Below are 25,640 nucleotides of genomic sequence, written 5' to 3' on the forward strand. Positions count from 1 at the left end.
AAAAAAAAAAAAAAAAAAACAACTACTGGCTTAGAGTTGACATGAAAAAAAAATCAATTTTCAAAGCACTGTGGGTTTTCTATTATTTTTAATCAAGAGAAGCATTTGAGGAGCACTATCTAACTCATAATCTCTTTGAGTTGAAGCAGGGACAGTGGCAGTGGTGGGGACAATGGAGGGTGGCATAGGGTTTCTCTAGCTTGGCTTCTCTCTATTCTTGGTAGCTGTCCCTCAAACTCCAAAGAGAAGGGTTTCCAGGGGCCACCATGCCTTGGTAATTTCATGGACTTTGTGGTCCATCAGGCTTAGGTTTAAATCTTATCTTGGTTCCTCTCCCAGCCAGAATGGATTTGACTGCAAGTAATAGAATATTCAAGTGTTTATTAATTATTAATGTTACTGTGAGCCAAAGTACCTTCATCTGTTTGCTCCTCCACCCAGGATGTGATGGCTTTCACATTCAGGCTGGTTCTGCATGGTAGTGAGATGGCGGTCACAGCACACGGTGTTGTATTCTCCCCTACATCCACCAGAAGAAAACAGGTCCTTTGTATTTGATTGTGTGTGTGTGTGTGTTTCTCAGAGCAGAAGCTCCTCAATAGACTGATCCCACTGTATTTTTGGCTGAAACTAGATAAAGGCTCACCTGTGGACCAATTACTCACCAAAGAATGAGATTAGTATTTGGTGATTCCCATGGTTCACGTCTGGGAGGGGGATCCTTTTCTGTGACCACCCTGCCTGCTGGACAAAGCTGGAGCCCTGGTAGAAAAGTGGAAGAAAAGAATATCTTAGACAAATAATCTAATATCTGGTGATACCCATCCTCAGTTTCCTTCTCTGAAAAATAGGGAAAGCAAAACCCTATCTCACATGATTGATGAAAGAACAATACAAGATAAAGTCAGCAAGATGTTCAGAAGAGATATTTTTAGATGTCATCTTCCTTATAAAGTTTGGAATTTCCTAGGAGACTAAGTAAAGGATATGTCTTTGTGCATGGAATTCATCTGCATATTTTTTTGTGAGGTGTGCTATCTTCTGCCATCCAAACTCCAATGAAGCCTCTCACCTCATAATAACAAACTCAAGTGTAGTTCTCTGAACTACCAATTTATTAAGTTTAGTACAGTTCCATCCTTCATGAACTGCTTCTCTACAAAAACTAATCTGAAAGATGTCCCCACTAGTTTCAGGGACAAAAATCCAATCAGCAAACAGGCAATTTTCATCTGATAGGTTTGTTTATGCTGCCGTGATCACTGGTGAGACCATGTGTTCTGACTTTAAGTTGTCATGGTATAATGGACTTATCCTGAAACACAATATGCGTTTCTGAATTTTGTGAATTTAGAGAACCACTCTTATAAATGTTTTTAAGATCCCCATTAGTTGTAAATTTGACAAACTTCTCTCACTTAAAAGACTAAAAGTCACATGAAATCTGAATTATCCTAAAGTTACCCTAACATTGTTTCAGAGATTTTACAAATATTCCTTATTTTAATAAAAAAAAAAACTTCAAGAAATATTCAGTGTAAACCATTTCATTCAGGGTACTTCATTACTGGAGGCAATCGCTTTTCAAGCAAAGGTATTTTATTTCTCTCTCTGCATTTGAAAGAAAAATACACTCTGAGTAAATATATTTGGATGTGAATTATCCAGGGTAGCTTCCTTGATTAATACTATAAGGAAAAAAATTTCTAGACTGGGGATGTGACTCAGTGGTTAGGTGCCCCTGGGTTCAATCCCTGGTACAAAGAAGAAAAAAGAAGAGGGTGGGAGGGGGAGGGGGAAGGGGAAGGGAGGAGAAAAGAAAAAATATTGTTTTTTTCTGTGCAACTCTTGAAAGTAGAAGGACTTCAGTTTCCATATTTTTTCAGGTTGAGATATAAACATGTTCACTTGTGGTGACTGTGTGACTATTTGGAAAGCAGGTTGGCTACATGTTTACGAGCCAATAATTATACTTCAGAGAATCATTTCTAATGAAATAATCCCAAAATGTGGAGAAATACTGGGCATGTACCACACCGTTCTTTTAAAAGAGGAGTCATCAGTGACTAGAAATGTCCAGCAATATAAAATGCCTAGGTAAATTTGGTTAAGCCACTTAACAGAATATTATTTAGCCATTTCAAATATTTAAAATGTTCACAGTCAATTAAAATGTTCACATTAGAACATGAAGTAGGAAAACAGGATGCAAGATGATATCTTAGTCAGCTTTTGCATTGCTGTGACCCAAACCCTGACAAGAACAATTATAGAAGGAAAAGTTTATTTTGGATCACAGTTTCAGAGGTCTCAGTTGCTACATGGCTGGCCCATAGTTCCAGGCCTGAGATGAGACAGAACATCATGGCAGAGGAAAACAGCTTAGGGTCTGGCAAGAGGAAGCAGGGACAGAGATCCTCCCCCAAGAAAAAATATATATCCCAGAGACCCCTGTGACCTACATCTCCTAGCCACACCCTACCTGCCTGCAATTGCCACCTGGTTAAGCCATTATCAATAGATTAAGCTATTGATTAGTTTCCAACTGTCATAATCTGGTCATTTCACCTCCAAATGTTCTTCCATTTTCTCACACATAAGCTTTTTGGGGGGATACCATGTATCCAAACCATAACACAAGATTTTACAACTATTTAAAATCAAGAGAAGACCACCAGCATCAGTACCTGTGCAGGACATCTGGCAACCCACCTGCACAGGAATCCCAACCTCTGCTCCCGTGTGAACCCTATCTACCAATGGGGGGCTCCCCTAGTCGCCTCCAACTTAGGACACTACAACCACTACCATAGTCCCCTACACGTGGTGGCCTGCACCTGAGGCACTGCACAGGGTCTAGAGACAGCCACCAGCCACAACACTGCATGCCACAGTGCTGCATATCTGAACAACACCACCGTCCAGCCCCACCCCACCCCACACCCCATCATTGAAAGCAGCCACGGCCATCTTGGGATACTTTTCTCACCATCTTTAGTTGGGGCAAATTCCAGCTTGGGACACTGGTTGGAGCCTAGAAGTAATATCAAGGTACCTAAAGTCCCAACTCCCCCCTCTCCCCAGCAGCCACTGACCTTGCACAGCGCTTGCAGCTACACGGCCAGTCCATAGCTCCCAAAGCCTGATTTTGAACCACCCAATACAAAACAGCTCTCCATGATGGGTGCACAGACCCCAGAGAGCAGCCTACAAGACCTCTGTAGAGAGAGTTCCTGATTGGGAAATAGAAAGGGATGGGGTGAGTGAGATACAGTTTAGAGACTAAATTGGAGACCAGAAATTGTGAGGTCTACAGGCAAAATAAGTAGATAAGACCAGGCACCCACATCACACAGGTGGGTCCTAAAGGAGATCCTTGGGGTGCAGTCTCCTATCAGATGGCAGGTGCTCTACCCCACCTCCAGGAGCTCCACCCCCAAGACCAACCCTCCCACCCTAATCAGCTTCACCATCCTGAGAGTGGAGATACCAGCAAACAGATGATCCCACTTATTAGATGAGAAGGGAGGCAGGAAAGATACTGAAGTCCAACAAAAACAATCCTTGAATCTAGATTTTTTGTTTTTGTTTGTTTGTTTGTTTGTTTGTTTTTGCTTTTCTCTCTCTCTCCTCCTGCCCTCACATTCCCAACATTTGTAAAGCCAAGTGCTTCTTATGAATTAGGCTACTGAGGACTGGGACATCTGAATAGTATATTACAAAGTTGTGTTGTATATTCTTTTATCTCCTATTTTTACATTTCTTATTTCTCTTAATATTTATGCTTGTTTGGGTTTTGTATTCTCTCTATTGTCTTCCCACTTACTTATCTCCCCCAAATCACTTTCTCTCTCTTCTCCTGCTACTAATCAACTTCTTTATATTCCTCTTTCATGCTTCCTAAGATCTAATAACTCTATGTCCTCACCTCCTACACCCCATCCTACACCTCACCCCCAGTTCTCTCTTTCTCCACCATCAGAAACTGTAGATCCTGTCGCAAACTACTGTTTGTATTGTAGATAATAATTGAACTCACCATTTCTGCATATTGTGACAAAATCGTAAATGTCTTAATAGCAGCTATTTAATTTAAGGCTGTATGTTGTTTGTATTGGGATCTAAAGGAGAGGTATTAGAACCTTGTAGTGATACTATAAGCCTATAAGGTAAAAACTGTAATGCCTTGGATCTGCAGTGCTAGGAGGGAAGAAACACAAACAACATGAAAAAACAAGGGAAGAAAGTGTCCCAAACAAACCAAAATAAACTACATTATTAGAATCCATGGCCGGGACAACAGAAGAAATTACAGAGAAGGAGTTCAGGATGTACCTAATTAAAATTAATTAGAGGATGATATAAGAAAGCAAATACAGGCAGCAAAAGATTATTTTGATAAAGAGCTACATAAGCAAATACCATAAACAAAAGATTATTTCAATAGGAGATAGAGGTTCTGAAAAAAAAAGAAGAAAAGAAAGAAAAGAAATCCCTAAAATGAAAGAAACAACAAACCAAATTAAAAGTTCAATAGAAAGTACTACCAACAGATTAGATCACTTGGAAGATAGAACCTCAGACAAAAAATAATAATAATAATAATAATCTTAAAAAAGAATGTTGATCACACAGTGAAGATGGTAATAAACCATGAGCAGAACATTCAAGAATTATTTGATAACATAAAAAGACCAAATATAAGAATTTTGGGATAGAGGATGGCATAGAGTTCTAAACATACTATTCAATGAAATAATATCAGAAAAATTTCTAAACATTAAGAATAAATTGGAAAATCAAATACAAGAAGCTGACAAGACACTAAATGTACAAAATCACAACAGATCTACACCTAGGCACATTATAATGAAAATTCCTAGCATACAGAATAATAAAGAGAGAATTAAAAGCCATAAGAAAAAGGAATCAGATTACATATAGGGGGAAACCAATTAGGATATCTGCAGATTTTTCAACCCAGACCCTGAAAGCTAGAAGATCCTGGAACAACATATACCAAGCTCTGAAAGAAAAATGGATGCCAACCAAGAATCTTACGTCAAGCAAAATTAAACTTTAGATTTGATGATTAAATAAAAACCTTCCATGATAAACAAAAGTTAAAAAAAAAAGTTTACAACTAGAAAGCCTATACTACAGAACATCCTCTGCAAAATATTCCAAGAGGAGGAAACTAAAAACAACAATGAAAATCCACAAAGGAAGATATTGCACTAAAGGAAAAACCCATCAAAAGATAAATCAAGTCAAGTTAAATACCAAAAATTTTTAAAAAAATATTGAAATACAAATCATGTCTCAATAATAACCCTGAATATTAATGGCCTAAACTCACTAATCAAAAGATGCAGACTAGCAGATTGGATTAAAAAAAAAAAAGACCCAACAATATGCTGCCTCCAAGAGACTCATCTCATAGGAAAGACATCCATAGACTGAAGGTAAAAGGTTTGGAAAAATCATATCACCCACATGAACTGTGGAAACAAGCAGGGATTTCCATCCTCATATCAAATAAAGTATACTTCAAGCTAAAGTTAATCAAAAGGGATAAATAAGGACATTTCATACTGCTCAAGGGAATCATACACCAACAAGACATAACAAATATAAATATATATGCTCCCCAAAATGGAGCAGCTATGTCCATCAAACAAATTCTTCTCAAGTTCAAGAGTCAAATTGACCATAACACAATAATTCTGGGTGACTTTAACACACCTCTTTCACCAATGGGTAGATCTTCAAAAAAAAAAAAAAAAAAAGCATTGCAAATTGTTATGGTTTGGATGNAAAAAAAAAAAAAAAAAAAAAGCTGAACAAAGAAACTATAGAACTTAATAATACAACCAATAACTTAGACTTAACTGACATCTATAAATGAGCGAATACACTTTCTTCTCAGCAGAGCATGGATCCTTCTCTAAAATAGACCATGTATCATGCCACAAAATAACTCTAAGCAAATAAAAAAAGTAGAGATACTACCCTTTATTCTATCAGATCATAATGGAATGAAATTAGAAATCAAGATAAAATAAAATAAAAATTATTCCAACACCTGGAGACTAAATAATATGCTATTGAATGAACAATGAGTGCAAAACACATCAAGGAGGAGATTAAAACATTCTTAGAGATAAATGATAACACAGATACAACGTATCAAAATCTCTGGGACATTGTGAAGGCAGTGCTGTGGAAAGTTTACTGCATGGAGTTCATTCCTCAAAAGAAGAAAAAGTCAACAAATAAATGACCTAATATTACATCTCAAAGTCCTAGAAAAAAAGAACAAATAGACACTAAAAGCAGTAGATGACAGGAAATAATTAAAATAATTAAAAAAGGAACAACTGAAAAAATCGACAAAACAAAAAGTTTGTTCTTTGAAAAAATATATAAAATTGATAATCCCTTAGCCATGGTAATGAAGAGAAGGAGAGGGAAAACAAATTACTAACGTCCGTGATGAGACAGGAAATATCATGGTGGATACTACAGAAATACAGAAGATAATTAGAAATCATTTTGAAAATTTGTACTCCAATAAAATAGAGAATATCAAAGGCATCAACAAATTTCTAGAGTCATATTATTTGCCCAAACTGAATCAGGATCATATATACAAGTTAAACAGATCAATTTCAAGCAATGAAATAGAAGACACCATCAGAAGCCTACCAACCAAGAAAAGCCCAGGACTGGATGGATACACATCTGAGTTCTATAATGCCTTCAAAGAAGAACTAATACCAATACTGCTCAAATTACTTTATAAAATAGAAAAAAGGGAGCACTTCCAAACTCATTCTATGAGGCCAATATTACTCTGATTCCAAAACCAGACAAAGACCATCAAAGAAAGAAAACTTCAGACCAATATCTCTAATGAACATAGATGCAAAAATTCTCAGTAAAATTCTGGCAAATTGAATACAAAAACATATCAAAAAGATAGTGCACCATGATCACGTGGGGTTCATCCCAGGGATGCAAGTTTGCTTCAACATATGGAAATCAATAAATGTAATTCATCACATCAATAGACTTAAAGAGAAGAATCATTCGATCATCTCAATAGATGCAGAAAAATCATTTGACAAAATACAGCACCGCTTCATTATCAAAACACTAGAAAAACTAGGGATAACAGGAACATATCTCAATATTGTAAAAGCTAGGCTAACATCATTCTAAATGGAAAAAAAAAATTGAAAGCTTTCCCTCTAAAAACTAGAACAAGACAGGAATGCCCTCTTTCACCACTTCTATTTAACATAGTTCTTGAAACACTAGCCAGAGCAATTAGACAGATGAAAGAAATTAAAAGAATACAGATAGGGAAAGAAAAACTCAAACTATCACTATTTGTTGATGACATGATTCTATATCTAGAGAATCAAAAAAATTCCACCAGAAAACTTCTAGAACTAGTAAATGAATTCAGCAAATTAGCAGGATATAAAATCAACACCCATAAATCAAAGGTAGTTCTTCTGTACATCAGTGACAAATCCTCTGAAAGAGAAACTAGGGCAACCACCTCATTTACAGTAGCCTGAAAAAAAAAATACTTGGAAATAAACTTAATGAAAGAGGTGAAAGAATTCTATAATGAAAACTACAGAATGCTAAAGAAAGAAATTAAAGAAGACTTTAGAAGATGGAAAGATCTCCCTTGTTCTTGGATAGGCAGAATTAATATTGTCAAAATGACCAGACTTCCAAAAGCTCTATACAGATTAATGTAATTTCAATCAAAAATCCCAATGACATTCCTCATAGAAATTGAAAAAGCAATCATGAAATTCACCTGGAAAAATCAGAGACCCAGAATAGCCAAAGCAATTTTTAGCAACAAGAGTGAAACAGGAGGCATCACTATACCAGACCTCAAACTATACTACGGAGCAATGGTAACAAAAATGGCATGGTATTGCCACAAAAATAGACTTGTAGACCAATGGTACAGAACAGAGGACACAGAGACAAGCCCACACTAGACAAAGGTGTCAAAAACATATATTAGAGAAAAGATAGCCTCTTCAACAAATGGTGATAGGAAAACTGGAAATGCATATGCATCAAAATGAAATGAAGCCCCTATCTCTCAGTGTGCACAAAACTCAAAGTAGATCAAGGACTTAGGTACTAGAACAGAGATCCTGTGTCTAATAGAAGAAGAAAACATAGGCCCAAATCTTCATCATGTCGAATTAGGCCCTGACTTCCTTAATAAGACTGCAAGAGTGCAAGAAATAAAATCATGGATCAATAAATCGGATGAATTCAAACTATAAAGCTTCTTCTCAGCAAAAGAAACAATCAGTGAGGTGAATAGAGAGCCTACAAAATGGGAGCAAATTTTTACCACCTGCACATCAGATAGAGCACTAATCTCTAGAATATTTAAAGAACTCAAAAATCTTAATACCAAAAAACTAAATAACCAAATCAATAAATGGGCCAAGGAACTGAACAGACACTTCTCAGAAGATAATATATAATCAATCAACAAATATATGAAAAAATGTTCAACATCTCTAACAATAGAGAAGTGCAGATCAAAACTATGATTTCATCTCACTCCAGTCAGAATGGCAGCTGTTAAGAACACAAATACAATAAATGTTGGGGAGTATGTGGGTAAAAAGGCACACTCATTATTGCTGGTGGGACTGCAAATTGGTGCAACCAATATGGAGAGAAGTATGGAGATTCCTTGGAAAACTTGGAATGGAACCACCATTTGACCCAGCTATCCCACTCCTCAGTTTATATATAAAAGACTTAAAAACAGTATACATGGTATGCAGCCACATCAATGTTTATAGCAGAACAATTCACAATAGCTAAATTGTGGAACCAACCTAGATGCCCTTTAGTAGATGGATGGATAAGAAAATGTGGTATATATACGCAATGGAATATTACTCAGCAAAATTAAAAAGAGAATAAAATCATGGCATTTGCAGGTAAATGGATGGCGTTGGAGAAGATAATGCTAAGTGAAGTAAGCCAATCCCCCCCAAAACAAATGCCATGTGTTTTCTCTGATACGTGCATGCTAATCCATAATAGGGATGGGGAGGAGTATGGGAGGAATGAAGAAACGTTAGATAGAGAAAGGGTAGAGTGGGGAGGAAGAGGGTCTTGGGGTAGGAAAGATGGTGGAATGAGATGGACATCGTTACCCTAAGAACATGTATGATGACACAAATGGTGTGACTCTACCTTGTGTACAACCAGAGACATGAAAAATTGTGCTCTATATGCATACTATGAATTGAAAAGCATTCTACTCTCATGTATAACAAATTAGAATAGACAAATAAATTTAACAAATCAAGAGCTCAACAGCATTCTTTTGTTAGGGGAATTTTATAAAATAGGTGATATAAAAGATATCAAAAAACTACAGTGGCTGTGGGTTCGTGATTGGATCATGGGTGACTGTTGTTTCACGTTTTGTTCTTTTCTAAACCATTAATAATCATGTGCTGATTTATCATTTTAAAAAATGAACATTAATGTGTATATTAAAAGAGAGCAAGTGTGTCCTTTCTGACAACAGCTAGGGAATCCTCCTTAAAGTTCCCTATATATCTTTGTATGCAAATTAAGATGCTGGCTTAGCAAACCATGGCTTGTTCTTCTATTCTGTACTCCCTGCATTGGCAGGTTATGAGATTCCCAAATTAAGAGTCAAGGGTCTACATTGGATTCTAGCACTCCCTAAGAATTACTAGCTACTCTTCAAAAATTATCCCTGTATTAGATCCAAAAGGGTGAATATATCCTAAAAATATTAAATAAGCTTTTGGACAAGGGATCACTTGTCGACACTTGAGGAAATGCTGTCTTCCCTGGTTGCCTGTTCCTGGTGTGTGCAGGAGCATATGAATCCAGGGCAGCCCTGGCCTCACCAGGCAGCTCTGAGTCCAGGCTTTCCCACTCACATGAATGATGAAGCCCACAGATCACAAGTAATTTGCCAACAGGAACACAAGTGGAAGAAACATCCTAATGCATCACGCACAGCGAGATCTGGGATAAACATCCTCCCCCACTGCGCTCATTCCTTTCGACTGACAGGGCATTATCAGGCCATCTGTGTTCCACAAATCTGAGTGGAAGAACCAGGTGACTTCACATCAATAATTTCTATTTCAGGGGGAAATTATGGCATTTGTGGCTGTCTGATGAATCTGCTAGAGGAAGAGAGGCATCTCGTGATTCCAAGGCTGTTGAGGAACCCTATGTGGAATTGCCTGACATGTGACTAATGTTGAGATGTCACTCCCTAGCTCACATGCTCTGTGGACACTGACAGAGGTTTTACAACCACATTTAACCTCTGTCAGATGCTTGAGGTCTCACTAGCTCCTTGGTAACAGCAATAGCTTTAATAAAATGTATTCCATCCATTTATTTACATAACATGCATCCGTTGAGCACCTACTGTATGCTGTACACTTTCTTGGTGTGATGTAGGTAATGGGCCAAGTATCCTTCTTTTCTTTGTCATTTCTTCCTCTCAGTTGCAGTGAAGATGATCAGGCCAATCCCTGGGATGTTGCTACCTATAGTGGCCGAACTGCTATGGTAGAACAAGGAAACTTGAGAGATAATAAACCCACCAAACCTCCTACGACATCTCCTTCTGGGAACTTCACTGGGGTCTCCCTCCATCTGAAGCCTGGTCATGTGCTTACTGATGATGAGGAGTGCTGGTGGTGGCTCAGAAAAGGTCCCTAACTCTTGTGAAGTGACTGAACTCACTGTAAGCCCATGGGAAAGAATGATCGTGTACTGGAAAAATGACATAAAACCAATGCACATCTCTAACTAGGCAGCAGGAGTCTGAGCACATGAAGCCGTGTTCAGATAGTATCAACCTAGGATGAGAATGGAGATTTTGAAAAATCAATAGATGCATGTTGTCCTGGAATTATTGAAAGCTGAGGACACAAATATCAAGTATTATAAACGGAGAAGTAAATGTGAGAAGCAACCCCTTTGAGGATACAACCAAATCTATAATCATCACAGTCTCCAACAAAAACTAAAAATTGGAGAGCTTCCAATTTTTAGTTTTCCAATTTTTAGTTCTGATTACAACTCCAGGGCTCTGGAGTTGTAGAATCCAGATCCAAATTTCTTCATCCCTGGTATTCATACATACATACATACATGCTATATACTTATAATATGCACACATCCATTTCTGACATTTTAGAGGTCTATTTATTGTTTCTCCAACAAATATTTATTGAGCATCTATTATGGGGCAGACTCTTCACTAGATATTAGGATATAGTGTTAGGATACAGAAGTCAGGCTACTTCCCATTTTCATGGAGCTTAAAACTCAGTAGAGGTAAATCTTGATCACATATATAAATAAGGAATTATAATCAAGGTCTGTAATAGCTATTGGACATTGCATTTAACCATTTCTTTTTTTTGGGGGGTGGGTATCAGGGATTGAACTCAGGGGCACTCAACCACTGAGCCACATGCCCAGCCCTATTTTGTATTTTATATAGAGACAGGATCTCACTGAGTTACTTAGCACCTCGCCATTGCTGAGGCTGGCTTTGACCTCGTGATCCTGTCTCAGCCTCCCCAGCCACTGGGATTACAGGCATGCATTACTGTGCCTGGCTTAACAATTACTTTTATAAACAGATTTTTGTGTATTCTGATTTGGTCAATAACATGGAACACCAACTTTTGAAAAGTATGTGGCCCCTCCATATTTTTCAGGGTGACAACTCCAATACTTGGCTTTTGAGTGATGTGAATTCTGTAGCATTTCAGATTCATGGATCCAAATCATAAAATTCAACCCAGTTAGGTAGGCAGATCAGAGAGGTTTGCCAAGATGAGAATGTTTGGTGGCAAGAACACAGCCTAAACTGGTCCTGGTTGTGGTGGGGGGGCGTGCAGAAATCTCAGAATATCTACTCTAGATGTTGCCTCTTCACACTTACAGGTGTTTGTGTGCCCTGGATAGAGGAGTCCAGCCCTCCACCCACCATCCCAACTTTACTTCCTCCAGGTATTAACCCCTAATGGTGGGATACACACAAGAAAGGTGAATGCTGGTTGCCCCCTAGGACAGCCACTTGGCCAACAGGACAGTCCCTCACTTTTGCCACAATCTTTTATGTAATGGTAGAAGTCCTTGATGTCCTAATTCCCCTCTAACTCTCTTTTTTTTTCCTGCTTAAATAGATACCAAAGAAATCTTAGCAAGACCCACTGCATAGGCAGGTGCTCAGCTGCAGATCATGATACTTCTCTCCCCTTTCTACCAGCCCCACAAGTCTCTGCTGAGAGCTCTCCTGCAGCTCCTCTGCCAGAGTCTGTCCTGCTGAAGGAGGATGGGAAGTCACCAGAGCATCCTCCCCCTTAACCAGAAAGTCCAACTCCAGGGCTCTGTGGCCTTCCCTTCCTTCCTCTCCAATTTTTAGCTTTTGTTGGAGGCTGTGATGATTATAGATCTGGTTGTATCCTCAAAGGGGTTGTTTCTCACCTTTACTCCGCCCTTTAAAATATGGGGTACTTGATATTTGTGTCCTCAGCTTTCAATAATTCCAGGACAACAGGAATCTTTTCAGATTTGCAATACATTTTAACACAAACTAGCAACTCCACAACTGCAGGTCAGTCCACCTGCTGCCTGGGTCAGGGCACAAAATGCATTATCATATTGTGAAAGCAAACAAAACCTCATGTTATAGACATTGAATAACTTGAAGTTACTTAAAGACTTAAGGCTCTTGCTTTGTTACTGAAGGGGGTGTATTATAAACTGTGTGGGCTTCTCTTGGGTGTTTAGGGGCCCAGGCCAAGAGCAATTTAACTCTGAGAAAAAATTGAAGCCTTAGTTTTGGTCCTCTTAGCCAATAAATAAATAAATAAATAAATAAATAAATAAATAAATAAATAAATTTTAAAAAGCAATGTTCATCTTATAATGTAATTCTACACTTGATCTTAGCCAAAAGGCCGAGAAGCGATGTGTAATTCTAATTATTTGAATTTTTATAATGGGCTGTTTCAAAGATAGGGTAGACAAATAATGTGCATATTTCCAACTCAAAGTGGGGAGGGAGAGTTCAACTCAAAGTGGGAAGGGAGAATGGTTTGCTGCCATATTGAAGTCACCATGTAAATTCTGGAAGACTGCTTTTCAGGGGGAAAGTTAAGAAGATGGGAGCAAAGAAAGAGGTTCCTTCAATATATGGTATTTCCTGCTGTGTGGGGTTTTGTTTGTTTTTCAGCTTTTTTTATGAACACCTAAGGAGCAGGGTCTTATTCCTCCTCCTCAGACAGGTTATCCTCACCATGGCTTGGAGTCTCAAAGACTCAATTCTCTCTGAACATAATCCAGGTTTAAGCCCCTTAACAATGTATAGGATGGAATTTGAATCTTTCCTTTTCAGTGCAGACCAATCACCCATCTTGTTTATAAAGTTCGCTGTTCCACTTAATACACATATATTCTTCTCGCAAGCATACACTCTCACTTGCAGATGGCCATGTCTCACAGTTTGTCAGAGGAAGGGAACCTGGCACTGGAGTTTTATTTTCACATCTTCCCACAACCCAGAGGGAAATAACCACCAGTCGTGTAGTTCTCTATTTTTGCTTGTGTAGCAAATTGATTTTAGAGTTTCCAAAACCCTAGTCTCTGAATTTTCCTTCTGATGATACATATTCAAGGAGAGGGAAGCTGAAGTAACCAAGTTATCTAACCTACCACGGGGGAATCCATAGCACTAGAAAATCGCACAGGAAAGAGAATGTAGTGGTTTCCCATAGCACCAGAGGATGAACGTGAGCTTGGATGAGGATCAAGGCTCTTGGACATTTGAAAATCCACACCCTCAAGTAGCAGTTTTAATATTACACTATAATGTAAATTATAATAATTTTTGTCTAGTCCTTGGGGCTATGAAATATTCAAAACATCCTTTTTTCTAGCGTGGGTAAGATGCAACACGCTTACAATTTTCTTTGAATAAGAAAATGGCTTGGAGGGGGTTGGAAGTAGCCTTTCTCTTGAATTGTGGCCTCATTGGGGGCTTTAAATCCCTTTCCAGGGGTCTCATTCAGTATTCATGTCCAATCTGGTTGCACTGTGGGGAAGAATGGCATTGAATTCCTGGAACAGACGATAAAAAACAAGGCAAAGTCACCACAACAGCAGAAGCCTTCCAACAGCTGATCAGAGGGAGCCATTCCCATCTTGCCTGAGATGGAGTTGTTCAGCAAACATCTCATGGGATCCTTCTGATAAAATCAGATTTTGCACAGTACTAGCCACATTTCAGCCAGTGTAAGATCTTTTAAGTGCTGCAAAAAAAATTTTTTTTAATTGAGAGATTTGATACAAAAACAGCACTGGTTGGAAAGAAAAGAGCAACATGAAGGGCATTTACACAACAGAGGATCTCTGATTCAATTTCTATCCCAATAGAAGGGTTCATCTGGGCTCAAGATATTACATTTATAATAGGATTTTTTTTCATATCTCTGGTGTCTCCAGTTTAGCCTGCCTAGGGGTCTGTTTTCATTTCTCTCTCTCTCTCTCTCTCTCTCTCTCTCTCTCTCTCTCTCTCTCTCTCTCTCCTTGCAACGTGAGAAATTGAACTTCTTAGGCTCTGACAAAAATCTCTCTTTCTGGGCATCTTTGGTGACCTGTACAAGCCACCAGGAATCAGAATTGGTTCTAGGATGAGTGGGTGCTAACGTTCCTGAAAACAAGCTCTTAGTTTTTTGCAGATATGGTAGGAGCAAGAGAGCAGTAAAACTTTGGGTTCATGAAAAGTTGACTAAGCCTGATTGCAATAAATCTCGGCTCCTCCTCCACCAAACATTTGGACCCCAGCACATGGCTGCATCCAGGGACATTTCTTTTCTCCTCTGTTCCTTTGAGCTAGACTTGAATGAAGAAATACAGCAGCAAGGTATCAAAAAGCCTGAGACCCAGATCCTAAGCGAGATACTTGGATTCCAGATAGAATACTAGGGTACTGGATCTGTTCACTAAGGGTACTTGGCTTTTGAGATACAGACCCTAGAAACCCATTTCTCCTAAAAACAAAAACGAAAAACATGAAACCTGAGTGTGGGTGTTTAGGGACAGAGGATTTGGGAAATTAAAATCTTTCTAGCCCTAAGCTATCTTGTTTTGGTTAGGCAGATTGCATCTGAAGTTGTTGTTTTGAAGAAATATTTGCTGATACAACAGAGACAAAAAAATGTGACTGTGACTTTTTTCTTTTTTAATTTTCATGTATGACAAAACAGGCAGTGCTGTCTGCTTGCCCAAAAGGGAAAATGGTCCTAGCTACCTCCCTGACACCCCCCATCAGTGCCCCACCCAGACTAAAGGGAGCCAACTGGACTGTTGATATATATTTTTAAAAAAATACCCAAAATGCCATTCAGGGGGCTCAGACAGGTCCAGTCTTTCGTATTGAATCCTGTTTGTTTGGAAAGCAGTCTGATATGCTTTCTCTTCAGTTTTTTTTTTAAAGGGGCCAGCTCTAAACATAAGATATAAATGTTGTAATGTGGTTTACTACTCCTGGATGCAGAGTAAACCAAAGTGATGAAAGACCTTCTCCTAGATATCTAAACACAGTACACTGTAGGTTCTGTGAATGCACATGAAAGAGATTAGAAAAAGAAAGAGAAAATGAAGGCAGACCCCAGTGGACCAGCCATGCTTTACTAAGCAACGGAGGGGCACGTTTTCAAGAGGGAAATGACGGCAGGCTGTAACAAGGGCCTGGGTTTTATAGGGTTTAGCAGGGCCAGGTCATGGGAGGAGTTTGGGTTGCTGGCTCATTTACAGCAGGATAAGAGGACAGGTAGGGGGACAGTAAGGGAAGTCCCCTGGGGCCTACTATCCATATATTTCATCCCAGACTCTGAAAAGGGTATAATGAGTTGGGGCGACATCATCATATCTGGCTAGTTCCTGGTGAGAAGAGATGGAGTAGACCCTCTCTGTCAGAGATCTGGAAGAGGACAAGGGGTGTGAGGTGAGGTATTTTAGGTTCCTCAATAGTCCCGAAGGTTGTAGTTTGAGAAGGCTGTGGAGGGAGGGAACTTCTACATTATGGTGAGGGATTCGTTCCTTCTGGGGCTCAGAAGAGTCACATCATGAATGAAGAAGGAGAATGGCTTTTGGCATTTGCATGTTCTTGGGAGGTGGTCTGGGTAGACGGGAAAAGTCATTACAAGAAAAAAAAAATAGTATTAGAGGGGTTAAAAGAGGGAGAAGCCAGGAAGTCCACTGTTTTAGGAATCCACTAGTTCTTGTCTCTGCTATTCCCATAGATCCTGTAGTTGTTTGATGTTTTCTCTTCAACACACACATACTCACACTTAGTACCTCCCACTCTGTGAGCCTGCTCTACCCCATAATCAGAATGTTACACATCAGTTACAGACCAAAGACCAAAACAGAACAGAGAGAAACTTTTCCTCTTCCTTGCACACAGGCATTAATGCCCAAGTTTAGATTCTAATTGAATGCTTCTGTTATGATTTATTTTGCATACAACATCAACAGGCATCCAAGTGAGGGGGAAATTTCACTTGCAGCTCTGCTTCAACAACAAATCCGACTGTTTTCACTTTGCACTCCTCCTTTCCTGTCCCCAACCCAGTGTTAGCAGCATTTGGTGTGCCATTTATCCTGAGTTTCAAACAGCATCTTGGATATATTAACAGCTTTCTGGGATAGGAAAGAGAGTTGGGTGGGAGGGAGAGAGAGAAAGAGATGGAGGGAGAGAACATCAACAGCAATCGTGAAATGGATCACGGATATAGAAAATCAGCAAAATGGAAAAGGGTTCATCATGATATGAGTTTTCTATTATTTTAAGTTTTCTAGTCTTTACAATTCTAGTTTTCATAGCATCACATTATGTCATCAAAGGACATTCTACCCATCATTCTGCTTTTGGCAAATAGTTAAGTCTCTTCCTAGTAGCATGCTCAAGCCAGCTTGTACCAGCTCTTGGGAGCCAAGAATGTATTTCTCTTCCCTACTCCAAGTTCAGTGGCTTCAAATTAGTATCTGGAAATTGGCTACGATGGGGATATTTATGCATGAAAATTGGCAAATGTTACAAATTTACCAACCCCGTGGCTTATTTCTAAAATGTTTGATGTTATAAATAATACCATAATGAGTATCTTTGACTAAAGTTCCAAGTTTATTTCCCTTCTAGAGTTCTGGAAGAATTCCACCAGGGGAATTTATAATCATAATGTACTAATAATAAATAAAAGCCAAAACTTCTTGAGTACTGACCATGTGTCAGATACTGCGTCAACTGCATTATTTAATCCTCAAAACAGTGCTGCAAAGTAGGTATTATTATTGGTAATTTAATTTTATTGATGAGAAAATTGAGACTTGGTATAATCGGACCTAGATTGGGGAGCTTGCCCAAAGCCACACAACTAGTAAGTGGCAGGGCCAGGATCCAAATGCAGGCAAGCTAACACCAAAGATCATCCTCTGAACCACAGTGTAGCTCTGAGCCCAAGCAAATGAACTCCCTGAGACCCAAAGCTACCAAGACCCACCTTTTCCTATCATAATAAGCCCTATAGGACTCATTCTCCTTGGCCACCCTGGGGCTTGAGAATTCTGGAGCTGCTACTACCAGAACCACTTGAGTGTCCATAAGGGTTTCCGTATACCCTTTGATTTCAGCAGTCGGTGTATTAGTCAGTTTTCCATTATTACAATGAAACTCCTGAAGCAGGCCAACTTTATAAAGAAAAGAGGTTTATTTAGCTCACAGTTTCAGAGGCTGAAAGTCCAGACACATGGCACAGGCTTTTGCAAGGGCCCAACTCCCCAAGTGTACCCCCTCATGATGGATGTCAAAGGTGGGAGTACTTGCACATTGTCAAACAGGAAGTGAGAAAGGCTGACATTCCACTGTCCCTTCCAATGGCTCCCATTTCCTGCAGGCCTCCCACTCAGCCACACTTCTTAAAGCATCCACTCCACCTCCCACCACCGTATGGGAGCCAAGCTTCTAACTCATGAACCTTTGGGGGAAACCTATTAAACTATATCCACACGGTACAAGTGAGGTGATGAGGCTTCTTCACCCTCAGATGCCTTCAGCACTTCTTTCTCGTAGTTATTCTTCTTGCTGCCTTGCTATTCTTCACAGGTTTGCTTCAGCCTCAGCAAGATCATTTCTACCAAGTCTCTTCCCATGTCTTCTCCTGTTCCTTAGTCAAACAGAAGTCAGCTGTGTCCTCTCCAGAAGACCACCAGAAGCCCACTGATGAAGCAAAGCTAATCACACTTGCTGCAGTGGGGGAGAATGCACCTGGACAGAGTCCCCTCAGTGACTTGGACAGGGGAGTGAAGGGAGGACCTTTGAAAGGTGTCAGGGTCCAGACTAGGTGATTTAAGGTAGGTCTCACAAAGCAGGGAACAGGTTGGGAGAGTTTATGATATAATAGCTTTTTACTGGTGGACACAGTATAGAGAGTGGTCTAAAGCAAGCCATTAGTTTTCCTAAATAAACTGTTAGGTCAGTTCAGGGACTTGTCTTCCAGTGCAAGAATTTCCTAGAGTTCTTAATAAATTCCTTTTGCTTATTCAAAAGCAGAAGAAAATCCTTGGTCCCGGAATTATTTGTCATAGAGAAAGAAAATATTATATATAATATATAATATTATAATATTATATATAATTAATATATGTTATATATTAATATTATATAATATTTTATATAATATATATATTTTGTTGTTGTTGTTACTAGGAGGAAGGAGCTCTTTTTCCATGAATCCACATGAGTTCCCCAATAGGGAGGAAGTCCTGATTCCTTATTCTCTCACAATGACCTGGTGTCACAACTCTGATTTGGTTTAGTCTTTCCTCTTTACACAGGCCCTTATGCTAGAAGCTTGAAAATAATGATGACACAAAGCATCTCCCTCATTCAGACTGCTGCTGTCCTGAATTTAGATCTCCTCTACATTTTCCCGGGTGCATAAACTGGCTGAAGTGATTCCCAGGACACTGACATGAGGCCTTGGTTGAGCGATCTCAGAGCTCTTCGACGTGTCCATAATCACTGATTTCCTCCTGAGTCTAGTGACGGCTGTACAAATGGGAACTCTGGTAACCTTCCCAGTCTCTCATGAGCATGTTCATGAGCAAGTATTTCAGTTCTGTAGTTCTTACCAAACACGTGGCAGTTTTCTTCTTTTTGAATTTGGATCACAGGATGATTTCCAGAAGTGGGACTACAGGATAGTAGAACATGAACATTTCCCTGGCTCCTGCTTTATATTGCCAGATCACTTTCTCTAGAGGATTGTAGAAATTTATACTGGTGGCAGCAAGGCAGAAATGTACTATTTTCACCATGATGTGACTCGCATTAGATTTGATGGTTCCAACTATATGAGTGTACATCTGTGTGTATAATTATATTATTTCTCGTATTTAATTTCTACTTTGATTTCTAAGGAGTTTTAAAATTTGAATACATGGTCTTTGTAACAGGATTAGAACTAAGAGATGGGCAAAAACCAAGTCAGAAGCATCTAAAGATGCTAACCTGAAATAATAACTGTTATTAGTTAATATATCTATAATAGTTTGATATCTCTTGACAGAACTTTAAATTTTTCTTTCAAGAAATATATTCTTTTTTTTTTTCCTATAAAACTATGGTCACTCAAGGGTCTGAGGAAGGACGATTGCAAATTTGAGGCCAGCAACCTAGGGAAGCCCTAAGCAACTGAGACCCAGTCTCAAAATAAAAAATTAAAACGGCTAAGGATATAGCTCATTGGTAGAATACCAAACCCCTAGTACCAAAACAAACAAACAAACAAACAAAAAAACACCAGCCAGGGTCAAACTCTTCAACCTGTTTTAAAATCTGCTTTTTCATTCACCTAAAATTTTGGACATTTTTCTATGAAATAATATGTATTCCTATCATCATTCATACTTACTAAATATTATTTGACTGGTGTGACACAGCAGAAATGCCTGGTCAAACACCAGGTCAGTTCTGCAGAAGCCATGTGACATTGGGTTAAAAAAAAATCACTGAATCCTTGTGATTTATTTACTCTTCTGTGAAACAGGGAACATACAATGTTGCTTCATACGGTTGTCATAAAGATTAAATAAATTAAAATTGGTAATTTTTAGAGAGTCTGGCACATTATATGTACCATGTGAGTTTCTGCTAGGAACAATACTGCATGTACCATCCTTATTTCATCAATTCCATATTGTTGGTCATTTCAGTTGTTTCCTTTTTTATATCCCAGAAAATGTCCTGCTTTGAACATTTCTTAAGCAAAATTCCATCATATTAAATTGAAGAGCACATACAGTGGTTGAGGTTTCTGTTCCATATTGCTAGATTTTTCCTCCAAAAAATATAGCCCATATGCACGGTAGGCAAGCACTTAGTTCTTCCTTGATGTTAGCAAATCATTTCCTTTAGGTCGTTTGCCTGCCGGAGACAGGCAAAGTCTCAGAGGTAAACATGATTTGATCAGAGAGCCAGAGGCACAATTTCCTGTGGCCTCCTTGTACTTGCTATCAAAATCTCCTCATTAGCCAGGCTAGGACTTTATACCAGAGAGCATCAGCCACTTAGGTGCTACTTAAAAGTGAGAAATAATAACCGGTAATATTGCATTTAGGGTTATCATTACCTTGAGCTAAATTATGATGAGACATCTTCAGAAATAAATGGAAGATTTGGGGGAATGACAACTCAATTTATGATAAGTACACATAAGCACAGTGAGCCCTGGACAGGTTTATCACAACCGGCCCTTGAAAGATATGGACTGCAGACCAGCTCCATCAAACAAAGGTTGCTTTGTTTCATGTTATCATGTTATTAAGTCAGTTTCTAAATCACATTCAGCATGATACTTTATTACATGTCCTGTTTAAAGGGGAGAAATGCATTGTACAAGAGAATCAAGTGCTGGTAGTTTTATCATCCTTAAAGACACATGCAACAACCCAGAACTTCTTGGGTAAATATATGTTATTCTTTCTAAAGGAGATCCTAAATGGTCACATCCTATATAGAATCAATTGTTATTTTTTTTCCCTAAACAAAACCATTTTGTTATATATACATCCTTTCCTTTCTTACCTCCTTCCTCATAGGAACTCAATGGGGTTGGCCTAGCCACTTCTGTGTGACTCTGACCTTTTTCCTGCTTTGACTTATACAAGCTTTAACTGTAATGACAAAAAAAAAAGGCCTTAATAAACCTTTGCATCTTTATAACTTAGTCAAGGAAAAAATAATGTGTATGTGCCAAATAAGGGGGAAACCATTTGAGTTTTCATTCATGACCTGAGATTTCCTGCAAAGAGGAATGAAGCTGTACGTATCAGACCTTTTTTTCATTTCTAGGAGTTGTTATCTAGTTCTTGCTTAACACCATCCAGATGTTAGCTGTCTTTTCTGATTAACGCCTACGGCTCACATGCCTATGAAGTTGTTAATCCCTGAGGAAAAAAGTTAGAACATGCATCTCGTCAGTCTACCTTTTCTTCTGGTTATCTGTCACCATGTGATGAGCTGCCTCAGAAATCAGTGCTTTAAATAGTAATTTATTATTGTTATAGCTTGACATTCTGTGGGTCAGGAAACCAAACAGGATACGGAGAGGACAACCTGTCTTTTGGTCCTGATGTCTAGGGCGTCAGCTGGGATGGCTTGAACAGAGGTCAGCCTGGCTGGGGCTCATTCTCTTTCTCTCCCTCTCTGTATACTTCTCTTTGTGTGCAGCTTGGGCTTCCTTAAAGTAATAAAACTTCTGGTTTGGCAGCTCTATGAAATAATATGTATCCCTACCATCATTCATACTTACTGAACTCTGAGACACCAAAGTGGAAGTTCCCAGTCCTCTTAAAACCAGACCTACAAATATTCATAGCATAATTTCTGGCCAAAGAAGACACCGAACAACCCAGATACAAGGGAAAAGGTATAAATAGACCCCTTCTTTTGACAGGAGTGTCCAAGAATTTGAACAATCTTTAACTCACTACGTGTCTCAGTAAGTTCTTCCCTGTCTATCCTATATAAAATTGTGATCTCTTCAATGCTTTCTATTCCCTATTCTTGCCTTATTTTTCTCTATAATAATGTGATTGGTTAACATATCGTGTATCTTACATGTTTCATCCACTGTCTGCATCACCCTCAGATATCAATTCTATGAATCTAGAGACTTTTACTATTATATTTACTGTTGTGTCTTCAGCAACAAGACAGGTGCATGACACATAGTAGACACTCTATAAACAGTTATTGAAAGAACAAATGAATGAATGAACTGGGTATGTGAAGCACTGTGACCCTAATTTCTTCATCTGCAAGTTAGGAATAAAATTACCTTCATTGGGGGCTCTTGGGATGATTGAATGAGCTCAGGTATATAAAATATGTAGTATGGAACCTGGAAAGTAATGAGTAGCTATTAATTTGAGTGTGCACTTAGGTGTACTTAAATGGATTTTAGAAAGGTTATAAAATAGATTTAGATACTGTCTTCTTGGATATCCCTTACTATTCAGCCTACTAAGAGAAAGGGCAACTTCAAGCCAACTAAACCTTTCCTTCCTAAGAATGAGTAGCAAATTTAACCAAAGCGGGAGAATGAGGATTTGATGGAAGGGGCAGGAGTCATTGATGTTAAATATAAGTTCCCTTTTGAAGTGAGCACAAGAGTTGCTAGAAAAATCCTTCATAAAATGGGTATCATGATGGATCACACCACTTCTGTTCCACCAAGCAGGGAAGCTGCATTTAGATACTATCATCTTTGCTCCCTAATTGATGGAGTATAAAAATTAATTCAATCATTTATTTCTGCTCAAAAAATAAAAAAAGCCTCCTTATTTGTTCAGTTGAGCATTAAAGCAATGTTTATGCAGCTTTTCATCTCCTTTGGGCTACAGAACTCTGTATTTGTTTTTTTTTTTTTCTCTTCACAGTGTTATGGAAAGTTAACCTGAGACATCAGGTAAGGTGGGGTGGAGGGTGAAAGTTCTAGGGTCCCAAGAAGAGCAAGTGGAATGAGAAACAGCAAGAGCACAGACTTGTATAAGATCCTAAGCGCAGGTGTTACCTGCCTCAGGTGTCTGGTTAAAAATGACCCAGATCTTCTCATGGCCTGCGGGAGTCCAGAGCCCTCCTCACCACCTGCCAAGTGATAAAAGTTTTCAGAAGCATACTTTCTTATGGATCTCTGCCTCTGTGACCCACCCCCTGTTCCACCCTGCCAATCTTTTTTCCTATACCACCCATCTGTCATTCTAGGCAATATGCTCAGCCTCTTCATGAATTTTAATTAGAAAAAATTTACATTTTTCTCAAGTGTTTTATGACTTTGGTAAGTAACATGATTAAAAGTTGGGGTAGGAAATGAGGCAAAAGAGGCCTTTCCTTAGTTCATACACTATTCCTTCCTTTCCCTATCTTCCTCTTCCTCACTATTCCCTCTGTTTTGGGGGAAAGAAGCAAGTCTTACTCCAGGTCTCAGGCTTAACAATTCTATCCTCACTCAAACCCAGCCTCTATCCCAGAGTGAAATTACCTAGGCATCATCTCAGTAAGGAAGGTACTAAGACAATTACCTCATCCTCTTGATTCTCCTTTTCTTGCTTTGACTAAGCTCACATGCCCCGTCTCACACACCATCACTTTAATCCAATCATCCCCCACCCCCACCAAGACATCAGACCAAACACAACTGGTCATTTCCATTTGTGAAGAAGGGGTGCTATAATTGCATATTTCCAAATTGCCCTTTTAAAAGTAAAAAAAAAATTAAAAAGTCACATATTTAAGCTCTCCTGGGTGTGATGCTTCTGATTATTCAGCAAATGAGAACTTCTGAAGCTTCGCTTTCCTTAATATCATAAGGAAAATGATTTATCCCACCCCATGAAAAAAGCAAATGGGCATGTACTCCACACTTGGAGGGTGACTCAGGTGATGTGGAGAAATTAAATGGAAGAAGGCACATTTGGAGGTAAGGTGGCCACTGTGATAGTCAGCTTTCCATTACTGTGACAAAATACATGAGAAAAACAACTTAAAGGAGAAAAAGATTGATTTTTGCTCATGGTTTCAGAGATTTCAGTCCGTAGTTGCTTGGCTCCATTTCTATGGGTCTGTGACAATGCAGAACATCATGGCAGGGAGCATATAGTAGAGCAGAGCTGGAAGAGATAAGCAGGGTTCAGACACAGATTATGCCCTTCAAGGACATACCCACAGTGACCTATAATCCCTCCCTGAGCCGCTTTGCCTTTATTTATGAAGTAGTTGCAAGAATGGCCACCTTAATGGAGATTCTATGAAGATTAAGTTACAAAAATCTGAAATAATGTCTCAAAAAAAAAAAAAATGTCAGTCTCCTTTCCTCTCATCATCCAGACACTCTACAGTCATAACTTAGGCAGGCCTTGTTATCGTGCATTTCACTTTGGTGAAATTGCTGTTGAGTTAATAGCTATGATGGCAGTTCCAGCATCAATGGGATTGACCCCTTAGGAAGAAATCCACACTAATTGCATTCTGACCAAGATACATCAAAGATGTTAGTAATATTCATGGATGAGTGGGTATCATAGCAGGTCACAGTACCAGGGCATTTTCTTTATGATAGAGGAAATACTATTTTAGAAGGGGCAAAGCTCTCTGGAGTCTGTCCTGTGAAATGGATGCCTGATACTGTCATGGTATCAATGACCTTCTGCCCTCTGCACCACTTAAGGGATTCCAAAGTATTGTCATTAGCTAGTGAGGTGAATTAAAGATTTATTTACATTGGCAGGAGGGATGGTCCTGAAGTTTTCTTATTTCTCATCCATGCTAATCACTTCTTTAAAGAACTTCCCTATGGATATGTTTTAAAGAGCTTAGAAGCTTTCCTTAAGCCCTTATACAATCTCTATTCTTTATTTCAGCAATACAATGCAGTTGGTGTAGCCCAACAGATACAACAATATCGATCCTGGATCACAGTTTCACATTTTCTCCCCCATCTTGCTTTTTCTTTTCCTTATAGAATAATTTCTTAGGGATCTAATCCATCTTCTTTTTTTGCTTGAGTTAAGAGTTCCATGTTCATTTGCTTTATGAGGAAGACTGGGTTCATAGTAAAGATCCTTCTGAGGTTCTCCTTGGCAGAGAGTTGTGGGGCATCAAACAGACCCTGATACAAACCTACTCAGGCTCTGAGGTCCTGTTGCACGTAGGTCCTGCCAAACTCAGTGGCCTCTTAGCATTCATCTGACCTGATCCTTACTGTCCTCTAACCTGGGCTAAGACTATCATTTCTGATTTATTTCCTCCTTCTTTCTTGTCTCTTCCTACTTGCCGGAATCTCCATCATGTAACTATCCATTGGTAGCCCAACCTGCTTAATCTCAATCTCTCTTTGGGTTAGGCATGCTTCAGCTCCTGATTCTGACCCCTAAAACTCAGACCCTTTGCTATTAACTCACTAAATCCCTGAGAACCATTACTGACAGCTCAG

At 39.0% G+C, this 25,640-nt stretch overlaps 1 protein-coding gene and 1 pseudogene across 2 annotated transcripts in view; one reads left to right on the forward strand and one right to left on the reverse strand.

The window, feature by feature from the left end:
* Cpne4 (copine 4) overlaps positions 1 to 25,640 on the forward strand; it is a 470,863-nt gene that overhangs the window by 257,465 nt on the left and 187,758 nt on the right. The gene's annotated exons all lie outside the window — the stretch shown is intronic.
* On the reverse strand, positions 12,972 to 13,055 carry LOC125613677 (annotated as a pseudogene).

Source organism: Marmota marmota, unplaced genomic scaffold (assembly GCF_001458135.2).
Source record: "Marmota marmota marmota unplaced genomic scaffold, marMar, whole genome shotgun sequence".
Taxonomy (NCBI): domain Eukaryota; kingdom Metazoa; phylum Chordata; class Mammalia; order Rodentia; family Sciuridae; genus Marmota; species Marmota marmota.